The following is a 7,318-nucleotide window of genomic DNA, read 5'->3' on the forward strand; positions in this document are numbered from 1 at the left end:
AGCAAAACTCCAGTGCAACCTTTGAAATGGGTAAAACTCAACAACTTGAGACGCTTGGTTCGTAAGCCTGGAATTTTGGAATAAGCTCTTGCATTTTCCCAGGCAGAAATGCACTTTTTGAGATGCTGATGATAGTCCCTGTGCAATTATCAAGCCTGCTTCCCAGCTTTAGCTTCCACAGGACACAGCTTTTATGCTAGCCATTGTGACTTCCAAATGGCATTTGAACAAAAGAATATCTAATGTGGCAAAGCTCTTATTTGTACTAAAATTGTGTACACAAATCATTTCAGGCATTTTCAAAGCTCTGCGGACAAAGTAGTAAACTTAATTTAGTCAGCTCTAATCTGATGCTGCAATTTCAGAACTTAAAAAACTCTTTAGGTGGCTGAATACTGTTGACTTCAGTAAGAGTTTGAGATTAGCATTGCATTTACTCATGCGGCTGATCATGAGAGGGTATCTTTGAATACATTCAGCTGAAAATTATAGTAGAGGTAATAAGAGCCAGACCAAAATGTTAATCATATTGCACTTGAAAACTCATGCCCTTCTCTGGATTGTGTTCTACTCTGAGGGAGCCTTTTCTTGGATGTTCCAGCTCGAGTCAGTAGTAACATTCAGAAGTCTTGTTGCCTTGACTACTTAAAAAAATTAAAAAGAAAAAGCCTCTTCCCATGTCAAGCTGCCCCCTTATGCCATTTGTGAAAAATAGTTGCATTGCATTAGAGGCCTTTATTCATCATGCAGGAGAGGAAGGGGAGAGAATGGGGTGCTTTAAAAGTATTGTTAGAGGGAGCTTGCAGTTGTAATGTAGATTCGAAGTGTCACAGTCTTATTAATAACTTATGGGGTTTGCTTTTGTCAGTTTTGATACGTTCCCCTGTGAGTAATGGGTGTGGAGACGGTGGGCCATAAATTAATTTAACTGATGGGAGGTTTGAGTAAGTTGCTAGGAAACAGGGCAGCAGCCCAGCATAAAGGAACTGGAGTGGATCAGAAAGCTGCCCTTGCAGTAGCTGGTAATTCTTCAGTGCATTGAAACAATAGTGATGATGATTAAAAAAAAGTAAAATGCACCAGGGCTGGCTTCTTACATTCATTTTGAGACTTCAGTGACTTTCTTGACAGGCGAGCTTGGCTTTATGAAGCCGTATAAAAAAGTACGGAACAAAAGCATTGCCATGTTCCACTTGTCCAAGTGCTCTGTCTGAACAAGTTTGGTTCCAAGGCAGATACACATGCTCTTCTCTCACATGAATCAAACCTCTGGCCTTTCTTAAAGAGCCCCAAGTGTGATGGGTGCTGCACCTTGAGGGAGCTGAGCATCAATTAACTAAGCAAAACTTAACACTACACTTTGCTTTTATGTAGAGAAAGATCTTTTGGGGGTTTGGCGAGACTGAGTAAGAAGGTCAAACTTGGCAGTTCCTTTGGTATGCATAGCTCCAATTTCAAACAGCTTGTTTATCCCAAAATTATGCTCCTTGTAATTATTTCATATTGGGGCCAATTGTACCAACACACCAGGAAACTACCGAGGTGGAAAAAAACCCTCCAGCATCTCAGTGAGTTTAGCATAAAATACAATTTAAAAGAGTTTTGAACATCTTATTTCAACTTTAAAATAAAAATAGTCAACCTTAAAAAAATAAAATAGCCCTTTTTTCATGAAAAATCTTAGTGGTCCTGATTCCTGAAGATCTAAAATATGTTTTCTGGGTAGGCATTGTTTTCTGTGGCTACAGAGACATAGTAGAAGAGCTTTAGTGTTTTTTAAGCTTTGTGAACTTGTTCCCTCTCTCGACACGAGGCATCCAAAATACTAATCTGCAGCTGATATTAAAAATAACAGCCTTTTCAATCTGAGAAAAAATATCAGTACACTCATCTGCTTTTTTTTTTCTTTTAAGCCCAGTATGTCACAGTCATAAGACTAAAATTTGGCTTTTGATTTTGTTTCTTCTCTCCTTCCAGTTAGCTTCTTGAAAACTTATAGAAGCAAATGCTAGATTATTATTCAAGCTTTTCTTGAACAATAAGTCATCTCGGAGGATGGGCAGATCAGAAGAAATTATTATAATAGCAAGATGCATATTAATCAAATCCATACTCTGTCATTTATTGTTGATTAATAATATAAATCTTAGCACTCAAAGTGTAATGTTTTGCCTAGGATTACTATTCAAAACAGAGCTGGGAGTATTAAGTGACATCTGAAGCATAATTAGCATCACAGGGCTGGTTTTTTCTCAGGACTGGAGAGAAGTGATGCAGCCATTCAGAGGTTTTGGACTTCTTACATGTTTAAAGAGTTTTTTTTATATTCCAGCCAGTTCAGAACTTCATCTTCATGGTAAAACCATTTGACTGTATTAACATAATATGTCTAAAAATAAATCCTCATCTTGCCTGCTCCTAGAATTTTTGTTCTTGTTATAATAAAGGCCTGCTCCAGTTTAACTTCAGTGGCAGCTGGATTGGGCTTGACACTGAAGCTTATTCCTAAACTTTCTCAGGCTACACACATCCAGCGCTGTCAGCTTGTTTATGCAGCTGGAAGTCAGCATGGCTGAAAATGAATTGCATAAAATCGATGCTTTATACTTAAAGTTGCAGTTCCCTCAAGGAAAGGCCGCTTCCCAGTGGGCTGGAGGCTGGAGCAGGAGTCAGCTGGCTCTAAAGCTGGGGACCTTGGCTCTGAGCTGTTTATTCCAGCTTCACTCCTCATGCAGTTGTGATGCCCTGCGAAGCAAAAGCCTTAAGCTACGGTTCTTAAAAGTACTTCTCTGTAGATAAGGAGAGGTGTCTCTGTAGATAACACAAATGACAGGATTGGTTTTGAAAACTGAAACTAAGCTTGCCTTTGAATTTCTCTAGATAGACAGAAGTTTAATATGTTAATTGACTCAGTTCTAATAATTTAACTCATAACCCCTGTGTCTTAACATAAGGAAAGATGTCAAAGCTAGAAGCTGTTGCATTTGTTTCTTGTTAGTCTGCGGAGCTCATGGTTCTGTGGTCACTATTCTGCAGTGTAAATTACACTCATTATTCTTGCAGTGTTCAGAAGAAACTGCAAAAAGTGGATAGAAGTGGTTAAAGTGGTTTGTAAATAGTCAAACATCCAGAGTCCTTTACCAGCTCAACCCAGTTCTTAGGCACTTAGGTAAATAAGTAGAAAGGCTTCTTGTTCAGGCTTGCTCCATGTGAACCTGACTGTTTTGCTTGGCTGGCTACTAGGTATTCTGTCTATTAACCTTGCCACCCTTTTGTAACTGGTGCATTTAATTATCAGTGGGATGCTTTAAACAGGTAGGGGGACTGATAAGGGCAGGTAATCTGCTTGTTGGGGAAGGTTGAAAGCAACCATTGACATTTTGGCCTATCTGCTGCTCTTTGACAAGTGGGGCTCCGTGAGAAAATAACTCCGTAACTAGATAAGGTGCTGATTAAAATGCTGCTGTTGTATGAAGCACCCTGCTAGCTGAGATCACTTGAAATCATTAGCTTAAAAAGAGAGGGGGGAAAGGGGGAGAAAAGAAGCTACTATACTTTGTTTTACCTTTTTTTTTTTTAAAGAAGGGGTGGAGGGAAGACCCCAAGTCTCCCCCCTGAGCCCAGTACATTGTTCCGTTAATGCATGCTAGTTTTATGATTGGAATACATTGTAGTCCGGCCACCCAGACAGAGGCATTGACTGCTAATATTAACCAAGAACAATAGTGTGGCCGTACTGACTGCAGTGAGGATTACAGAACATAATGGGGCCTATCCAAAAATAATGCTAATACAGGACAAGCAACAGGAAGCAGCAGTAGACTCAGCATTGCTCGGCTCCCAGACAAACCATGGACTTACTTCACACAATGGCAACTCCAGCACATTATGTATTCACAGGATACTCATTATTCCAGCAGGCTTGCCAGATCAGAGATCAGCCTGGTTTACTGGATGCTTAAGCATATGCATAGTTTGGATAGCGGTACTTTTGTGTCCTCCATCCTTTGGCAGGACGGTGGCCGTGCTGGTGCACCAAGGTCTTGACTTGGGCTGCTGCTTTCCCTTGCCAAGGCAGGATGGGGGGCAGGTCTCTCCTGGGGCTGCTGACATGGTTCAGTTCGTTTCCATGTCTCCTTTCTGTGGCACTGCAGGGTTTACTGGCACTTAGAGTAGCAGAGGAGCTGCTCAGGATGAAGCCTAAAGGAGCAGCGTGCTGTGTTTTGGTGTGGGCATATTCTGATGAGGCTCTTGGCTGGGCTGCCTGCTGGGGTTCAGCCGAGCTCTTGGCCATAGGCTTTGAGGCGTGAGAGAGATTGCCACAGCTTGGGCTGTGCTTGTATTCACCGGCTTGAGGGAGTAACAGCTTTGTAGGGTGTTGCCTTGTCCTTACGTAGGCTGTCCCAAAAAGGAGCTTCCTGATGATGTTCCATTTCACAAAAGGTTAAGAGGGTTAGGTGGCTTTCCTCCTTTTCTGGAGTACGCTCGCATATCCTCTGGGTGAGGAGCCAGTTGCCTTTAACTCCTTTGAAGGATGCTCAGTTGTCCAAGTTGACCGACCGTGGTGATGCATCTGCGCAGCGTCATCGTGGAGCGACAGTGCTGGTGCTGGTCAGAGGAAGCGGGTTTGTGGCTAGCTTTAACCCTGCTCAGAGATGCCCTCCTCCCTGGCCCCTGGGCACGCTGAAATGTGCCTCAGTTTCCCTCGTGCAGGTGTCCCACTGGACGCCTGTGGCCTGCTGTGCCGGTGTCCTCGGCGTGTGCCCTGGCTGCAGACAGGGTGTGTGTGAGCGCTGTTCTCAGGCTGCTGCTCACAGCTGTGCCGAGCGTCAGGAGAGGGCGGCTGGGCTTAACCTGCTCTCCTTGTTTGGCAGAGGAGGAGCAGCGCTCTGAATGCAGAACTTCCCACTGCATTTGTCTAGTCATGGTTTCACATGCTCAGCAAAGCTCTTGCACGCTCTAACCACAGGGCTAGGAGGGAAAGGAGTTAGACGAGTTGTGAGCTCTTTGAAAACGGAGGCAGCGCTGCAGTGAGGAGCCGGATGTTTTAATCTTGCTCTGGCCCACTGACTCGCAGAGTGCCTGCAGAAGCCAGAGCACAAAAGCACCCCCTTTGGGTGGATGTCTGGGTGAAGGCAGGGAAAAGGGTAATCAAGCAGAGAGCTTTAAACACCTGTTTACCTGCAGCTGCCAGGATTCATTTAAATAACCAGAAAGGAGCTTGCACTGCCCTTTGAGATCCTTAAAAGGGACAATTTCTGATGGGTTTCAGGTCTGCTCAGTCTTTTGAGCTGTACTATCAGGGGATCAAGACACAGTGTCAGTGTCTTGTCATTGAGGAAAACAGCTCTTGCACACTGATGCTTGCTTTGTTTCTTGGAGAACTTGACCATTTCCATCCTCTCCTAGCTCTAGTCACAGAAATTCTGCTTGAATTTGGCCATGCTGCCTTTCAGCCCTCTGGATTGATCTGCAGAGTTTAAGGATTTGCTGTTCCTTTCAAGCTGCCTTTCCTCTCAAGGCAGAATCCCTGCCTTCTGGTCAAGCTCAGGTTTACAGTGGCTAATTGGGTGTGACTCTGGAGAGTTCACTGCTGCCTTGTTGCCTAGGACGTGGCTTTGATGGAATAAGGTGCATGATGTGGAATTCTTGTGTCTGGATATATATATTTATTCAAAGATGGGCAGAGGTCATCTATGGGCATGGGAAAACTTAAACCTCCACACTGTAAGCAGTCATTCCTGAGATATCTGAATCCTTGATCTATAGAGTGGGGATGATATGCACTTCTAAAAAATCTCAACAGTGCAGCTTTGCACAGAGCTGCTTTTCTGGGAGGGCTGAGGGAATCAGCTAGAGGTATGTGATAGTTGGATTGTTGAAGGGGGTTTGCTACTGGTGTGAGGCTCTGGGTGTCTGTGTGGCTTTTGTTTAAAAGTGTCCCATTCTGAACACAACGTCTTGGGTTTTTTTGGTCTTTTCCCCATGCTGAGAGGGACAGAGCCAAGGGATCAAATGCCATTCTTTGTATCACCCCTTTTCAGGACAGGCACTCTTCATTTAATACATTCAGACAAAATGGGAGGGGGCAGTCAGAAAAAAGGGAATTGCCAGGGTAGGTCTGTTCCCCCTGCATTTTGTTTCCATCCAGGTCAGCTGAAGTATCTCCTCTGTTTTAACCCAACTCCTGTGTGGTAGTGGAAAGTGGTCACACAAGTATCTAGCAACAGTAGCACTCACAGCTAGGATTCAGCCTTTCCTTTCCTTAAGGGCTAGGTGTGTTGGTAAACAGTCCTGAGAACCAGCAGGGAACTGTTGCTATGAGTTTAGACAAAATATCTTCCAAAACAATTATGCAAGGCCGAAAGGAAAACATCCTTAACTTTATTGGAAGTAGTGCTAGTTGTCATAATTCATTCTCTATATCATAATATTTTTTGTCAAGCTTGCAGTAACATGTTGAGCTTGTGCTGCTTAATGTTGGTAATTAAACCACTGAGGAAGCACCCAAGATAGTGCAATCTGCATCTGTAATATGGCTCGGGAGTTCTATTCTGGTTTTGTTTGTTTGTTTTGGTTCTTTTTTTTTTTCACCACTCACTTGTGCAAGGACTTCTTAAATCTGTTTTAAGCGGTGTTAGATGATCGAGTTGCATTTCATTTTGGTTTATTTGATTTTCAGAGTTTCTTTCAGGTTGTCAGACTTGCTCTAGAATGTCTAGAATAGAAACATATAACTTTTCATGAAATATTAACCAAAAATGGTTCAGGCCAATGGAGCCTCTGCATAGAAGTTTGGGTGCATGCCTTGGCTTGCCCAGCTTTGCTTACTTTTGGAAGCATTTTCCCACAGTTATCAGGAACGGAATGGAATCCTGGTTTGAATATGAAACATATTTAGGCTATACAGCAAGCCGGTGTCCATCACAAACTGGGTTTTCATTCAGAGCCTCATGCTGTGTCCAGTCGTGAGAAAGCAGTCTGCTCCAACTCTTGTTCTTTTTTCTTTTTTTTTCCTCCTCCTTTTTTGTTTCCCCTCCTCTTCAGAAGTCTGAGTTCTACCTTACCCCCGTGCACCTTGTAGCAGCTCACTCTCAGAACTGCGTTTTGGTCTCTGTTACAGAGAGGCACTGCAAACCACAAATGAGCAGCCTGTGACTGAACATGGACACAGTTAAGGAGAAATAAACCTTGCAACGCACAGTTGCTATGGCAAAGCATCAAAACTCTTCACAGAACTTTTATTTGTAGTGTTATTGTTCTGCTCTCCAGAAAGATGTTTTAGTATATTTTTTACTTTTCAAGTCATATTTTTTGC

General features: G+C 43.2%; 1 protein-coding gene across 1 annotated transcript in view; it reads left to right on the forward strand.

The window, feature by feature from the left end:
- Positions 1–7,318, forward strand: part of JAG1 (jagged canonical Notch ligand 1) — a 35,530-nt gene that overhangs the window by 3,345 nt on the left and 24,867 nt on the right. The window lies entirely within an intron of this gene.

Source organism: Geospiza fortis, unplaced genomic scaffold (assembly GCF_000277835.1).
Source record: "Geospiza fortis unplaced genomic scaffold, GeoFor_1.0 scaffold275, whole genome shotgun sequence".
Classification (NCBI taxonomy): domain Eukaryota; kingdom Metazoa; phylum Chordata; class Aves; order Passeriformes; family Thraupidae; genus Geospiza; species Geospiza fortis.